The sequence below is a fragment of the Pongo pygmaeus genome, chromosome 17 (genome assembly GCF_028885625.2).
Source record: "Pongo pygmaeus isolate AG05252 chromosome 17, NHGRI_mPonPyg2-v2.0_pri, whole genome shotgun sequence".
Taxonomy (NCBI): Eukaryota; Metazoa; Chordata; class Mammalia; order Primates; family Hominidae; genus Pongo; species Pongo pygmaeus.
The window spans coordinates 65,393,948-65,408,724 of NC_072390.2; the positions used below are offsets into that span (position 1 = coordinate 65,393,948).

The following is a 14,777-nucleotide window of genomic DNA, read 5'->3' on the forward strand; positions in this document are numbered from 1 at the left end:
AGTTGGGAGAGGAGAGGGCTCATGGGCAGCTAAAGCCACCAGTGACCTCATTATGCAATATTTAGGTTATCAGACTTTTCTATGCCTAGAAAAGCGGCGCCTCAACCATTCCAACGGGACGCATTGCGTTCAGTGACTCCCCTCATCGGTGCCCACAGCTCTGGGCTCGCTGAAGGCACCACAGAAGCACCAGTTATTACCAGTGTTAGGGTCCAGTGGCTTCTCCTGTCCCTTTCCTCTGGATCCCACAGTGTTGGTTCCCTTTTGTTAGTTTTATTCCGGTCATGCCAATGAGCACAGATTCACAGCCCAGGCGGCCGGCTCGGAATCCCAGGCCGGCTGGGGACCGGTGCACTTGGGCTCCGCGCCCCCTCGACCCTCGGCCCAGTGCCCCTTCCCGCGCGCGCGGGTCTCCACGGTTCCAGAGCCCACCGGTCCCCGCCGGCTCCTTCTCCCCACCCACCCTCCCACCGGGCCCCCGGCGGTTGCAGCAGCGCGGGGCTGGCGGGGCGGCGACCAGGCTCAGGCGGATCCCCGCTTCCCGCCTTCCCGGCGCCCCCTCCCTCCCGGACGGAGCACAAGGATCCCCCACTCCCGGCGGGCGTGAGGACGGGCTTCTGAGTGACTGGAGCTCGACCGCGTGTGCCCCGGGAAGGCCAGGCTACCCGGGACGGGGCTCGGCTTCCCAGGTGAGCTCGTCTCCGCGGGGCTGGGTCCGGGAAGGCCCCGGGACCGCGCGGCCGAGCGGCTGCGGGAGGGCAGAGCAGGGCGCGCGGGAGGCTGCCGCCCCCGGGCGCCCAGGGCCCGGCTCCCCAGCGCCACCGCCGCAGCAGGTGGGGGCCAAGCGGGCGGGGGCGGGGCCCGGCTCTGGGCGGAGCCGAGGCGGCGGCGGCGCAGGCTGGGGCCGCGGCCCGGGCGGGAGCCGGAGCCCGAGCGGGAGCAGCTAGCCGGGCTGTCTGGGCGACCGCAGGAGCTCGCCGTGCGCCGGGGCTGGGACCGGCCTGGCCGAGCGCGCCGGCGCCGCGGCCGCAGACAAAGGGCGGCTCGCGCCCGGGCCGCCACGCTCTCGGGCTCTGCCTGGGTAAGTGGCTCCCCTCCGCTGGCTTTCTCCTCCCGCCGCCTGCGCCTCTCGGAGTTCGGCGGGCTCCGGAGAAGCGGGGAAGAGATGAGACTTCCCCGCCCGCACTGCCTCCCCACCTCACCCTAACAATGAGCCCCCCAGGCCAAGCCACTGCCAAACTAGCGAGTTTCGGAGCGGCAGGGGTCTCCCGCGGGACCCGCCCGGCTGCCCTGGGTGAGCTCCTCGCCCGCAGACCGCGCGCCGGTGCTGTCCTGGACCCGTTTGGGATGGGAGGTTGCCGCTGGGCTCCCCGCGGTGTGTTTAGGGGAGGAGGACGCAGGGGCCGGGCGCCGCTAGGGGACCCCACCCCCGGGGACAGTCCCGAGCGCTTGGGGTCGCCGAGGGGCGGTTCACACTGCGAGTTCAGATTCGGATCTCGTTGCGGGGTCTGCCCCAGTCCCCGATTATCCTCCCCTCCGGCCTCTCCCTTCCTCGTTCAAGGGTTAATACAGCGCCCTCTCCCCTCGCCACCCGACCGAGGCGCCCACACTGCCGGTCAGTAGCCCCTGGGAGAGGGGGAGTGGGGGACCCCGCCGCTTTCCCCGCTCGGCGACCTAGAACCGCAGCCTGCCGGAGAGGGCAGCGGCTCGGGTTTGACATCCCAGCTGGGTCCCGGGCCGGCTTTTGCTTTTGTTCTGCCAGCTACTCTACGGAATCGTAGGTGAAGCCGGGGTGGGCGGGTGCCCCGGTAGGGGGCTGTGGCGGGAGTTCCAGGTGCGGCCCCGAAATGACCATTGGAGGCGGCAGCTGTTTCCCGCCCCTGGGTGGGGAACGGATTCCAATCGCTAATCGATACCCTGGAGCCAGCAGTGGGTCAGCAGCGTCCCGACAAAGCGCAGCGGCCGCGTACTGTCACGCGCCTCTCCAGCACTCTCGAAAGCGCTACCTCGAGACGCGCATTTCCATTCATGGATCTGTGCCTGGGGGTTGATTAATGTCACCCCTGCCTGAGTTGAGGAGTGTCTGCAACTGCTCAATAGCCATTAACTGGGAGGTTACTGTGTGCAAGGCAGCTATCTTAAATAACCTTAATGTAAAATATACTTATCGAGCACCTACTATGTGAAAAGCAGGTATACTACAGACTTTTCAATTGAATAGGTATGTATTGAGCACCTACCCCGTGCAAAGGTGAAGCGTCATGACGTTCTCGATGTAACAGATATTTATTGAGTACCTACTATGTTCAAGGTAGCTATGCTATGACCTTATTTTAATATATGTTTACTGAGCACCTACTAAGTACTAAAGGCTTTTTTGCTGAAGGGTTGCCCAGTGTACTTTTGGGGTACAGATAGAAACAAGGGAGAGAAAATATAATATTTTCTGACCCTCGAGTCTTCAACTCCTTTAGTGACCTGCATTTTAACCTTTCCAAACCGCTTGTGTGGTGTATGAAGGGCTGGTCTCCTACACTTGAGGGTACTCTTCTATGCTTGAGGGTTTGTCAGACAGGAGCAGGGCTGAATAGTAAAAAGGCTTGCTCTGGAACCTCTTTCCAATCCAGTTTCCTTGCATTAGAAAAGTCAGTTTCTTTGTGTAAAACACCATGGAGTTACCACAGGGAATCAAAGGGCAATAAGGCAAAGCCCTAATGCTCAAAGGGACAGAGAATCCATGATGGAGACAGACAGACAAAAAGACACCTCCTAAACAAGGAAGGAACCAATAGAGGAAAGGAGAGGGAAGCATGAAGACAGGGCCAGCTGAACCTTCCAGCCCCTCACTCCAAACTTATACCAGTGATGTTGGGGTGAAAGAGTCTAAGTCCCATCATTGCCTATGGCTGGGGCCCTAGGACTGGAATTAAATAGTTTTCCTGCTAAGAGATTTGATGAATCTGTTACTCTGATAATCTTAGGATCTTGAGATGCACTGGAATATCCAGATAGGCAAGAAAATCATATCCATTAGCAAATATTTGAGTATTTACAATGCAATATAGGCATTTATCAGGGAAATGTAGTCTAAGACGTAGTCTTTGTCTTAAAGAACTCTGGTTCATGAGATAAACATGTAAAATGACAACTTGGGCAGCATATACAAAAAGCCAGGAGCAAATTCCTCCTGGAATTTGACATAAAAAATATTCTTACCACATGGAACTGTGGTTTTTCTCTTATCAGACATTGAGAACTCTCTACATGCCTTGTATGCTTATCTTTTTGCCTTGGCCTCCAGAAATTCCTGGTAATGGCTTTATCCCAGCTTCTTGGTACAATGATTTTTTTCTCCCTAAATTATTTCTGAGACCTCTCTTTTAAATTCTTTATAAAAAACTATATTACAGTATTTTTGTTGTGAACTTGAAAGCCTCTCTGAAATCTTTTCTGTAAGTAAGCCCATTATGAAAGATACATAGAAAATATGGTAAGTATTAGATGAATGTGCTCATAAGAAAAGGGGGAAAAACTATCAGGAATTTACAGAGAAAACAAATGGGCTTTGCAAGATGAAATAGGATTCAGATGGGCAAAGACAACTAACAAAGACTTTCCTCCCAAATTGAGGGAAATAGCATTGGCAAAGGTGTCAAAGAAAACAAACCGTCTTTAGAGTACTTTAGGTATTTGATAGATCTTCCTCTGGAATAGTTTCCATTCACTCAACACACAAGTGCTGCTGGAACATTTTACTGTGTCAAGGACTATGCTAGGTGTCAGGTGGGGGGCATCACCCAGAACCAGTTGAGGTTCGGCATGATCCCATAGCTGGCAAGGACCTTTGTCTCCTGTCCTGGCTGTGGGGTAGCACTGCCCTGCATCTCAGCCATTCTTTCAAGCATTCCTGGAGTTTTTTCACCTGAGCTGAACTTGACTGTAATCTTCTTCAAGGCCAAGAATGTGACTTTTTTTTTTCTCTGCATCCCTCTCTTCTTGCAGGTTCAGGCAGAAAGAGTCGGTAGGGTAGGTGACACTTATTTCAGTGACCTCTATTGCCCATTTCATCACCCCTTCTTGGCCTCATCAGGGCCTGCTATCCTCTCTTCCCCTCCATCATTTTCAGCTGTTCAGAGCCTTTCACTGTATGAAAACTGGTCTCAGGGGAAAACCAATCTGTCATCAGTCACTTTCTCTTAAATATGAATGTAGGTCACTGTGTTCTCTCTTCCAGGGGTCTTTGCACTTTAAGCCTCATTATGGAATGAAAGGCTGTGTTCACCATGAGAATGTCAGGCACAGACAAGTGGGTGTTGGAGGTAATTGGGGAGGCAAAGTGACTTTCTTGGTGCTCCTGAAACCACCACCCCCTCACGTAGCCAGTCTTGGCAAGGGTCCTTGCAGTCCCATGATTCTTGAAAGTCTGGAGGCTTCATTGCTGTTTATCATGGTGCAGTGGTTGAAGTCAGACAGTGGCTCTCTGTGAGCCACCTGTCAGCTTGGCCCTCGTACATTCCACTCCAAAGTTTAAAGCTTTATCGTTTGCAGGGAGAATCCTTGCTTCCTTACCTATACGTGTCCATTATTTTGAGGCAGCGATTCTCAACCTGGGCACTATTGATGTTACGGGCCAGATAATTTTTTGTTATGGGGAGCTGTCCTGTGCATTACAGGATGCTTAACAGCATCCCTGGCCTCTACCCCCTAGATGCCAGGAGCACTAAACACCAGCCTGCTCCCCAAGTTGTGACAACCCAAAATGTCTCCAGCCATTGCCAAGTATTCCCTAGGAAACAAAATAACTGCTGCTTGAGAACCACTGTTCTAAGGGTTATTGGTTATTATGTATCATGCCATATAAGAGAGGCCTTATCTAATGTAATTCAATTCTTTTCAATAAAGAGGAACTATTACATGTGTAATTAACATGGCAGAACTTTTCATATAAGTAATTTCATAAATTAGAATAAATATCCTTTTTTTCAGACTTCATATCCTAATCTGGTTATTATATTAAGTTCATCTTTTGAAGCATAAAGCCTCAAATTCTTCTTTTTCTAGTGTGGCTGATTTATATACCACAACTGTGGGTAGCAGAACCGCCATTGCCCACAAGATCATCCCCGCCTGCTGCTTGGGCAGTGCCTGGTAACCACCAGTCAGGGAGGAAAATGGCAGAGGAGGATTCAGTTCTGGTGGACTTGATGCTTATGTAATCTGATGGGCCCTCTTTAAGGAAAAGACAAAATGATAAGGGGAGCACATTGCTAGGGCCCCTCCCAGGCCTTAGAAGGGTCCTGTGAGGACAAGTGATGGGCTCTGAATTTAAGTTTCATTAGCTTCGTGGGAAAGTAGTCTTTGGGAAAGGTTTTGAGGAATGACTGGACAGCTGTGTCTGCAAGAATAGGAAACTAGTCCTACCTGTGACTGATAAGAGCTAAGAGAAAGTTCTCGAAGTGTTGACTTAAATTGAGAGCACAGATCAAAACGGAATTGTTAAACCTAGGGTGACCTATACTTCTGTTAACATCTGCCCTCAAAAGTAAGAACTTCCATGTCGTCAGCAACCACAGGCCCACATGAGCAGCATCATAGGTGAAATGAGGGGCAGGGATCATTCCGGTTTAGCAGGAGGCTCTGCGTTCCACTAGTGGGTAGTAGTAACTTACTGCACCTTGTAAATGAGGTTGGTCAGTGCTGAAGTTATTGCCTCGGGAAATGAATGAAAACTCTTTCAGGTCACTCTAATGGTATTTGAAGAGTTTATAACTGGAGTACATTGATTCAAACTTTCCTTTTGGAATACCTGAGCCTGGGATGAGATGTCCTTGCATTAAAACAGGCCAGGCAGGAAACACTTGCCCCCTCATTTTGGGGGGCAAGTAATTTAAGTACAGTCGTGTGCTACATAATGACATTTCAGTCAATGAAGGGCTGCATGTGGGACTGTGAAACTGTAAGATTATAATACTGTATTTTTCCTGTACTTTTTCCATGTTTAGACATATTTAGGTGTACAGATACTCACCACTGTGATACAGTTGCCTACAGTGTTCAGTACAGTAAGCATGCTGTACAGAGTTGTAGTCTAGGAGCAATAGGCCATACCATATAGCCTAGGTATGTAGGCTATTCCATCTAGGTTTGTGTAAGTATGCTCTATGATGTTCCCATAACCAGGAAATTGACTAAGGATGCATTTCTCAGATGGATCCCCATTATTAAGTGAGGTATGACTGTATGAATTTAAGAACTTAAAATAATAAGGCTTTAAAAATGAAACTATAATTCAGACTTCTATTAATTAATCTTTTTCCTTAGTTTAGATCACCTTAGCTTCAGTGAGGAAGACAGTGTTCTAATTGTTGCTTTAGTATAGAAATGTTAAATATAAATGCCTGGCCCTGCACAAGACTGATCTGGCAATGTATCAATGTCTAGATTTAACAAAAATTAAAAATAAGAAATAAGAAACACTCTACATGAAGATTTGGTGTAGGAGGGATTTCTTTTAAAGCATTGGTAGTCTTTGATTTGTATTTAAACAGGTTTGATTTGTATAAATTTTTCGAGTTGAGACCTGTTTGGAGATTTTAGGTCAAATGTGCACACAGTCACAGAAATTAGACCTGAAAGAGATTTTAGGGGTTTCTGGCCAGCCCTGCTTGCCCATTGAATAATTGGAGAAACTGAGGCTGAGAGTGGTTAGATGGCTTGCCAAGGTCACACAGAGATCAGCTGGGAGGCTGGGGCAAGGAGCCAGGAGCTCACCCCATCCCCTTGACACTCAGTGCTGCTGGGATACCGTTCTTCTGTCTTCCTGGTTGTAGAGTATGTCGGTGTAGGGAGATCAGGCAGGAAAAGGGTTTGATAACTTGTCTCATTTCCAGGGCACCTGATCCTCAGAGAACTACTCATTAATTCGAACTGATTACATCTATGCCAAAGGTGTGTGTAAACACAGGCAGTACTGAAACAATCACAGAAAAACTGAGACGGTTCAATTGGTGGAATGAGACTATTTTATAAAAACTTCCTTTATTGCTTTTTTGTATCATCTTTACAGTAAATAACTAGAATGAAAACATTTATTTGTCTATTTAAAAAAGTAATATATATTCATTATGGAAGGTGGCAAGAAGAATAAACAAATCCTACCTGTGATCCTGTGATACTTTAATCCCATTCATATTTTGCTATGTTTATTTTTAGTGTTTTTTTTAGCCCAGTTTCAAGCTCGTTTGAACAATTGAGACCATACTGTACATATAATTTTAATTTTTCTTTCCTTTTTTATTAGAATAAACAATGTATGTGTTATTGTGAACGTAATTTTTGTGAACATAAATTCTTTGTGAACATAATTTTTTTTGTCTTTCCACAATGTCAGAGTTTTATTGATGCTTTTTTTTTTACTTTAAGTCCTGGGATACATGTGCAGAACGTGCAGGTTTGTTACATAGCTATACACTGCCATGGTGGTTTGCTGCACCCATCAACCTGTCATCTACATTAGGTATTTCTCCTAATGCTATCCCTCAACCCCCAGTCCCTGACAGGCCCCGGTGTGTGATGTTCCCCTCCCTGTGTCCTTGTGTTCTCATTGTTGTGAACATAATTTTAATGTCTGCATAATTCAATCCTTAGAAGCTCATTAATTTACCACAACATTTTGCTATTAGTGAACATTAAGTTTGGTCCTAATTTCTTCCTGCTGTGTCACTGCATGAGCAACTTTGTGTCTGTGCTTTTTCTACAATTTGGATTGTTTTCTTGGTATACATCCAAAGAGTGAAATTACTGAGCCAAGGATGTGTGTGCATTGTGTTCAATGGCTTTACCAAAATGGTGTACCAGTTTACCTTATATTGATAGCATACTATAAATGATGAAATTTCACCACACCATTGATAACATACTTGTTTTGTAATTACTTATGTGACAAAGTAAAGGTGTCTTTATTGCTTTCATTTACATTTTGCTTACCAACACAGCTAAACATTTTTCTATAGAATTTTTTATGGGACTTCCTGTGTGTGTGTGTGTGTGTGTGTGTGTGTGTGTGTGTGTGGTGTTTTTTGTTGTTGTTGTTGTTGTTTTGGTGAATTATCTATTTGAGTGTAGTTTTTTAAAAAAAAAAAATGACCTGTCATTTGTCAAAAGGAAAAACAATAACCTCTGATCTCATAGGTATAGTGGCCATTTTATAAAGAATTCCGGCTGTGTGCGGTGGCTCACGCCTGTAATCCCAGCACTTTGGGAGGCTGAGGCAGGTGGATCATGAGGTCAGGCGATCGAGACCATCCTGGCTAACACGGTGAAACCCCGTCTCTACTAAAAATACAAAAAAATAGGGCGTGGTGGCGGATGCCTGTAGTCCCAGCTACTCGGAAGGCTGAGGCAGGAGAATGGCATGAACCCAGGAGGTGGAACTTGCAGGGAGCCGAGATCGGGCCACTGCACTCCAGCCTGGGTGACAGAGCAAGACTCCATCTCAAAAAAAAAAAAAAAAAAAAAAAAGAATTCCAGTCAACCCTCATGTTCCATGATTCCAACATCTTCAGTTCCATGTTTCAGGCTAAACATTTTGTTCATAGTCATAGAGCTGCTTGTTAGTTCCTGAAGCAAGCTTAGACGGAGAGATAGAGTGCTTTATTCTCTTAGTGGAAGCCAAATTACATTGAGCGTTTGCTAAGTGCTTCTCATGCCTTAATTCTTATTCTTACAACAGTCTCTAAAGTGGGTACTGTCACGTCTCTCCATTTATACATGAGGAGAGTGTTGCATAGAAAAGTAAAATAACATAACCACAGTCACATACACTTTTAATAACTGCTAACTACCTCTGGATCTTTGCTAACATGGCCTGCCTCAGTTATGTACTTGGTCTTGGAGGGAGTTAGGGTTAGGAATATTAGCAACTTCATCTGAACTCTACTGCCTATTTCTGGGAGACTTTGTAGTGCAAGTTAATTTTATTATCTTAAATTTCCTCACTCTATCTTCTGTATCTCTTACCCTCCCCTGTGTTTTCCATCCTTTTCCTTTAATCTCTCCAGGACACATTCTGAATAGTTTCTTCTGACCTGTCTTCCAAGTCACAATGTATCTCTTCAGCTGTATCTAATCTGTGGTTAAATCCATCATTTATTGCATTCTCAATTTTGATTACTGAATTTCCAGTCTAGAATTCTAGTTATTTTTCTAATCTGCAATGTTACTTTTTATGGTTCTTGGTTCTTTATTGTAATTTTTATGTTGAGCTTTTAGCTGCATGAGCATAGTAAGCATAATTGTTTTACATTCTGTATCTGGTAGTTTTTCTATCTGGAATTCCTAAGCATCTTTTTTTCCTGTCTTTTGTTTGTTCTGGTTCTCATGCTGGTTCATATTTATGTTGTCATGTCTCCTTGTGTGCCTCATTATCTTTAAATGTGTGCTGGATATTGTTTTGAAAAAATATATGTAAGAATACCATGTGTCATTCATTTTAAGATGTACAGTATTTTTATATTTTAGCCTCTGAAATCAGTATGTGTTTTATGTCATGAATTTTTACACTTCTAGTTGACAGCATTTTTTCTTTTTCACTGGTACATAAAATCATAGTGCTTCATATAGTTAGTGATATTTAAAATTTCAGGACATTTGATAATTTGAGACTTTGGATAATCGTAATAAATATGACAAGAGTTCAAGAGAGAATTTTAATTAACTTCTTAAGGTTTTCTGGGGTGTCAGCAATAGTGGGTCAATTTTGGGGCTTCAGATTTTCTAGATCACCCAGATGACATGAAGCCAGACTAGTTTACTTTTTGTCTCTCTTACTTCTAGGGTCTATCAGAGGATGTCCAAGGGAGAGAATACAGTCGTGGGTTCTTAGTTTCCATTTCTGGTTGGGCCAGTAAAGCCCCTTCCTCATCCTTGCTTTCCGCTTATCACTAAAGATAGAAACTAAAAACCATGGCTTCAGGCTGCTAACAGCCTAAAACAAAACATAACAACAACAACAACAACAAAATAAGGTAGGTTAGACAAGCTTGGAGCTCTTTGGGGTCCTACTCTAAATGTAAAGTGGTTTACCAGACCTTAGGGAGGCCCTGGCCTCTTGATTCCATGAGGCCATCAATGCACTGCTCAGCTTCCTAGCTTCCTATTTTGGATTGACAAGCCCAGCCCCTCCAACTGGGTAAAAGTGGCCCCTAGTACTGAAGCCCACATGTCTAGATCTCTTTCTTTTCTCACATCTTAAACCTGAAATTCCTCCCTATCTTGTTAGCTTTTTGGTGCTTTTAGGAAGGTTTGTTGTTTGTTTGTTGTTAACCTCATCCAGCTTTCTTTGTTGTGTTCACTGGGAAAGTTGGCTCAAATTACCCAGTTCACCACTGCTGGCAGGAGGTGGGACCCAGTCAGATCATCTTAGAGACTTACAGGAGAGAAACACAAGTGACCAGCTGTTCTTTGCCTGACTGTGTCTAGAGAACTTTATCTGCTCCCAACACAATACCCTGGTTGCAGCTGGAAAGCAGAAGTTGGGATGGATATATTTCCACTAACTGGACATAGCCACATGTAGATATATTTCCCTGCATAGATGAAACTAATTCCTCAGCCTGTTCCTAATAAGGCAGGTGATGTGGCTGAGAAGGCAGTCACAGGAGTGCTACCTGGAGCCCCATCTCGAACCTGCTTCTTTCTTCTCGCCTACACTGTCCTGCAAAAGATAAGAATTTAGGACCAAGGGAAGTGTTGAGGCAGGAAGATGCTTTCTCTTTCAGCAGCTGTTAAGAAGTAAAAACTGTAGGCTGTACTTTAGCTGGGTAAGTTTCCTTACATTCAAACTGGACCCCAAAATGTTCATATTTAAGGCAGAACTTCTCTTCCATGGCCCAGACAATTCCTTGCAGAGGCTGAACCGTCAGGACCAGCTCAGGAGTCACGATAGCCTTTCCAGATGACTCTGCTTGATGCTAAGGTTTGGAGCTTTATGATAGTTTTTGGCTTTTAGAATGCTGTTCTGCATGCTTAACCACGTTTTCTTGGAATCAGCAGCCACATCTATTTTCCCCTTACCCTCCTCCAACTCTTCCCCAACTTTCAAGAAGCCAGAGAAGTTTACAAAAAGCAAAGTGTATTTCCTGAGTTTGAAAAGGTTGGACAAAGGGAGCCTGAGTGGTGGGAACTCCTCATCCTCCACTTTACCAGAGCCTCCATTGGCTTTTGGGGTGTGAGAGTGGGGTGGTGGCGGCTTTTATTTTTATTTTTGAGTACCTTTTTCCCTGGAAATTTTAGAGCTGAGCTATTCTCTAAGAAACTCACTGTCTGCCCAGGGAACCATAGCCTTCTCCCTCACCCTTCAGGTGTGTAATCATTGGGTAAAGAGAAGGAAGGTGTGGGTGTGCCCCTCTAGAAAGGGCCCTGTCTTAGAGGGAGGTATCCCACTGACTTTCTGGAGACCACCGTATACCATGGAGCCTTTTATGTATTCCACAATAATTTACCCTGCTGATTTTTAATTTCACAATACTTCACACATAGGAAGGACTATTGATAAATTAGTCCACCATATTGCTAGAAATAGAAATCCTCCAATTAGATTTCAGTAACTGTCCATAAAAGAACAAATCTGTAACCCCACTCCCAGGTAATTCTAGATTGTGACCGATCCTTTGGAAGAAATGATAAATGACTTAATTAATTTTGAAGAGGCAAATTTTCTGTTCTCCTGGAAAATGTGCCCTTCCATGATTATTTTTGGAGGCAGAATGGCCAGAAAGCCCTACCAGCCATAAGAATTTATGAACCATGACATTTGAAAACTTTCAGCCTGAGATGAAGTAAATTAATTCCTCTAGCATGATTCACTGTAGGTACAAACCCAGATTTCTTTTATCAGTAACTTGGGCTCTTAAGGTGATTTTTCTAAAGAGGTATAGTTATTTGAGACCCATCAGAGCCATTTTCTGTATTTCTTTTGTCAAATTTTCCATTTATGTGGATTTGAGTTTTTTCCAGTTATTTCAAGACCATCTTGTCTGCTAATAAGAGATAATATGCTGCCTTTTCAATAACATATGTGAAAGCCACAGGGAGTTCAGACAAAGTTAGCTGAGCAAATTCCTGTACTTATCAGAGACCATGACATCACCTTCAGTATGCGGTGGGCTTTTTACCAAGTGTCCAGCACCTTTAAAGAACTCAGAATGGTAAAGTATTATAGCTCGTTCAATAGAAAAAAGGAACAGAGAAGTTCAGAAATCTGAAATGATTTTATTTGTAAGAGGAGAATAAGGAAGATGATTACTGTAAATCGCATAGGAAGAGGAGGTGAGAAATATGTAACAATGGTGTAACTATGGTGGACTGCTTTTAGCTTTCCAGATCAGAGGTGAGAAAATGAAAAATTTCTTATGAATTATTATGAAGTTTCAATACTTGCAGTGTAGGATTCGAAGAGGGCTTTAACGACCCAGCCATCTGGTGTGTAATAAAGCCAGTGAAATATGCGCCATCAAAACGACACAGAGAAGAACGTTAGGGTACACAGAGTAGGAGCGAGAGTTTTTTACACTATGAGTGAGAATATATCTAGTAAGTAGTTCTGGGTATGTTGTGGCCTGAATAACTGTCCATTTTTCTATGCTTTACTATTTTCTTGAGCTGAATGGAGACTAAGGACAAAAGAAAAAAGACTCAGGTCGTTATTAAGTTTGTTCGGTCTCTGCATGATTCCAAAGTGAGAATGCTCTCAGTTGAAGTACTTAGTTAAAAGCTCAAAGTCTTGTTTCCGTATGTCTATACCTGCTTTCATTTTTCAAAAGTTATTCAGTGAATTTGTTAATACTGAAACCCCCCCTTTCTTATGAGCAGTCTTTCTTCTGAGATTCTCATAAGATTCTCAATCTTATGAAATGCATTTCTGAACTAGAGGCAGTAAAAAAAGTCCGTTGGCTTTTCTTTCCAGTTTATTCAGAAGCAAATCTCCAGAATCAAAAATCTGTCCACCATTTACCTGCTGAATTATCTCCCTTCGTTAACCAACAAACAACAGTGTTTTGCTCTACAATTTGAGTTCAGGATTTGGCTTCCATAATATATTAAGTAACCTTCTAGTTTTCTCTTCCACCTCTGCTATTGATAAGAAATAATAATCACATTATTATTTAATTATCACCACCAAAAGCAATGTCAGATTTCAGTAATCTAAAACTATATTGCCTTAAACTTAGATTATTTGAAATAAGATCTTTCCTCTCCAGTAATGGATACCTAGAAAAGCAGGTGTATAGCTGTCGATACAGGGGACACATGCAGGAGCATGTACAGTTATGATTATGGGGCAGTCATAAGCTTTTTTCCTAGAAGGACACACAAGACATTGTTAGCAGTGATAAAGTAAGAAGTGATTGAGGATTGATGTGAGGGAAGCGATTTGTTAGTTTATATTTTACTATTTGATGTTTTAAATAAGCATATTTAATAAGTAAATAAGGAGAGAATTAAGAAGGTGGAGAAAAAAAGAAGTCACTGTTTATAAGATCCTGTTGTGAATTTAACCTCTAGACCAAGGGTCCCCAACCCCTGGGCCACAGAACAAGTATTGGTCTGTGACCTGTTAGGAACCAGGCCGCACAGCAGGAGGAGAGCAGTGGGCAAGCCAGCAAAGCTTCATCTCTATTTACAGCCGCTCCCCATGGCTTGCATGACTGCCTGAGTCTGCCTCCTGTCAGAACAGTGGCAGCATTAGATTCTCATAGGAGCACAAACCCTATTGTGAACTGCACATGTGGGGGATCTAAGTTACATGTTCCTTATGAGAATCTAATGTCTGATGATCTGTCACTGTCTCCCATCACCCCCAGATGGGACTGTCTAGTTACAGGAAAACAAGCTCAGGGCTCTCACTGATTCTACATCATGGTGAGTTGTATGCATGTCCCATACCCAGCCCTGTACACGGAAAAATTTTCTTCCATGAAATTGGTACCTGATGCCAAAAGGGTTGGGGACCACTGCTCTAGACTAATTTCTCATTAGAAATTCTGGTTTTTATTAATCATCAGACCAAAATCTATAGGAACATATGGTCAATATAGGTCACATATATCCTCCATGGTTTTGTGTAACTTATATTCTGCAGCATTTTTTCAAGTCCTCTCATACGAATGTCTTCTTTGAGCCTCCTAGTGGCGCTGTCTGGTATTTTGAGCCAGTATTATATGATTTCCATTTTACAGAGGGGAAAACTGAAGCTATGGGAAGATGTGTGGCTTGTCTTAGATGATATAGTTACTACCTGGTTCCCTAGTATTCCAGGACTAGAAGCCACTTCTGATTCCACATCGGCGTTCTTTTATCCCTGGTAAAAAGAATTTTGCTCTTTATTCTAGACATTCTTTTTTTAAATACTTCAAGCTGCCTCCTCTCTGGTTTTGTGCCATTGCATCTATTTCATTCTGTCTTGAATCATAGTTAGATGATTGTTTTCCTCATTAATTTCAGCAATATAGGCTGTCTCTCTTTTTGTAGCCTTACTGTGTCTAGTACATTATGGCACATATATTCATTCCTTAGTCTTTTCTTTTATGGAATTGGATTTAAGGTATTTTCTCCCAAATAATTATACATTTCTAGGAAAACAAAAGGAATAAATGAATCCCTTTCTACAAGACTAATGTCATTGTTCACAAGAGAATTAGAATCACATGTTGTTTGAGTTGGAAGAAAATCATCAAGAGTATTTATTCTCTTGTTTTACAAATGAGGAACCTGAAGAT

General features: G+C 43.9%; 1 protein-coding gene across 4 annotated transcripts in view; it reads left to right on the forward strand.

Annotated features, from left to right (window-relative positions):
• The first annotated feature begins 582 nt into the window (after positions 1 to 582).
• MAPK4 (mitogen-activated protein kinase 4) overlaps positions 583 to 14,777 on the forward strand; it is a 170,578-nt gene continuing 156,383 nt past the window's right edge. The window contains exon 1 of one of the 4 annotated variants that reach the window (XM_063653685.1): positions 583 to 689. The gene's annotated coding sequence lies outside the window, so the exon portion shown is untranslated. Of the gene's footprint in view, positions 690 to 903; positions 1,082 to 14,777 lie in introns of those variants that run through there. The other 3 variants (XM_063653687.1, XM_063653686.1, XM_054461211.2) reach the window with 3 other exon arrangements.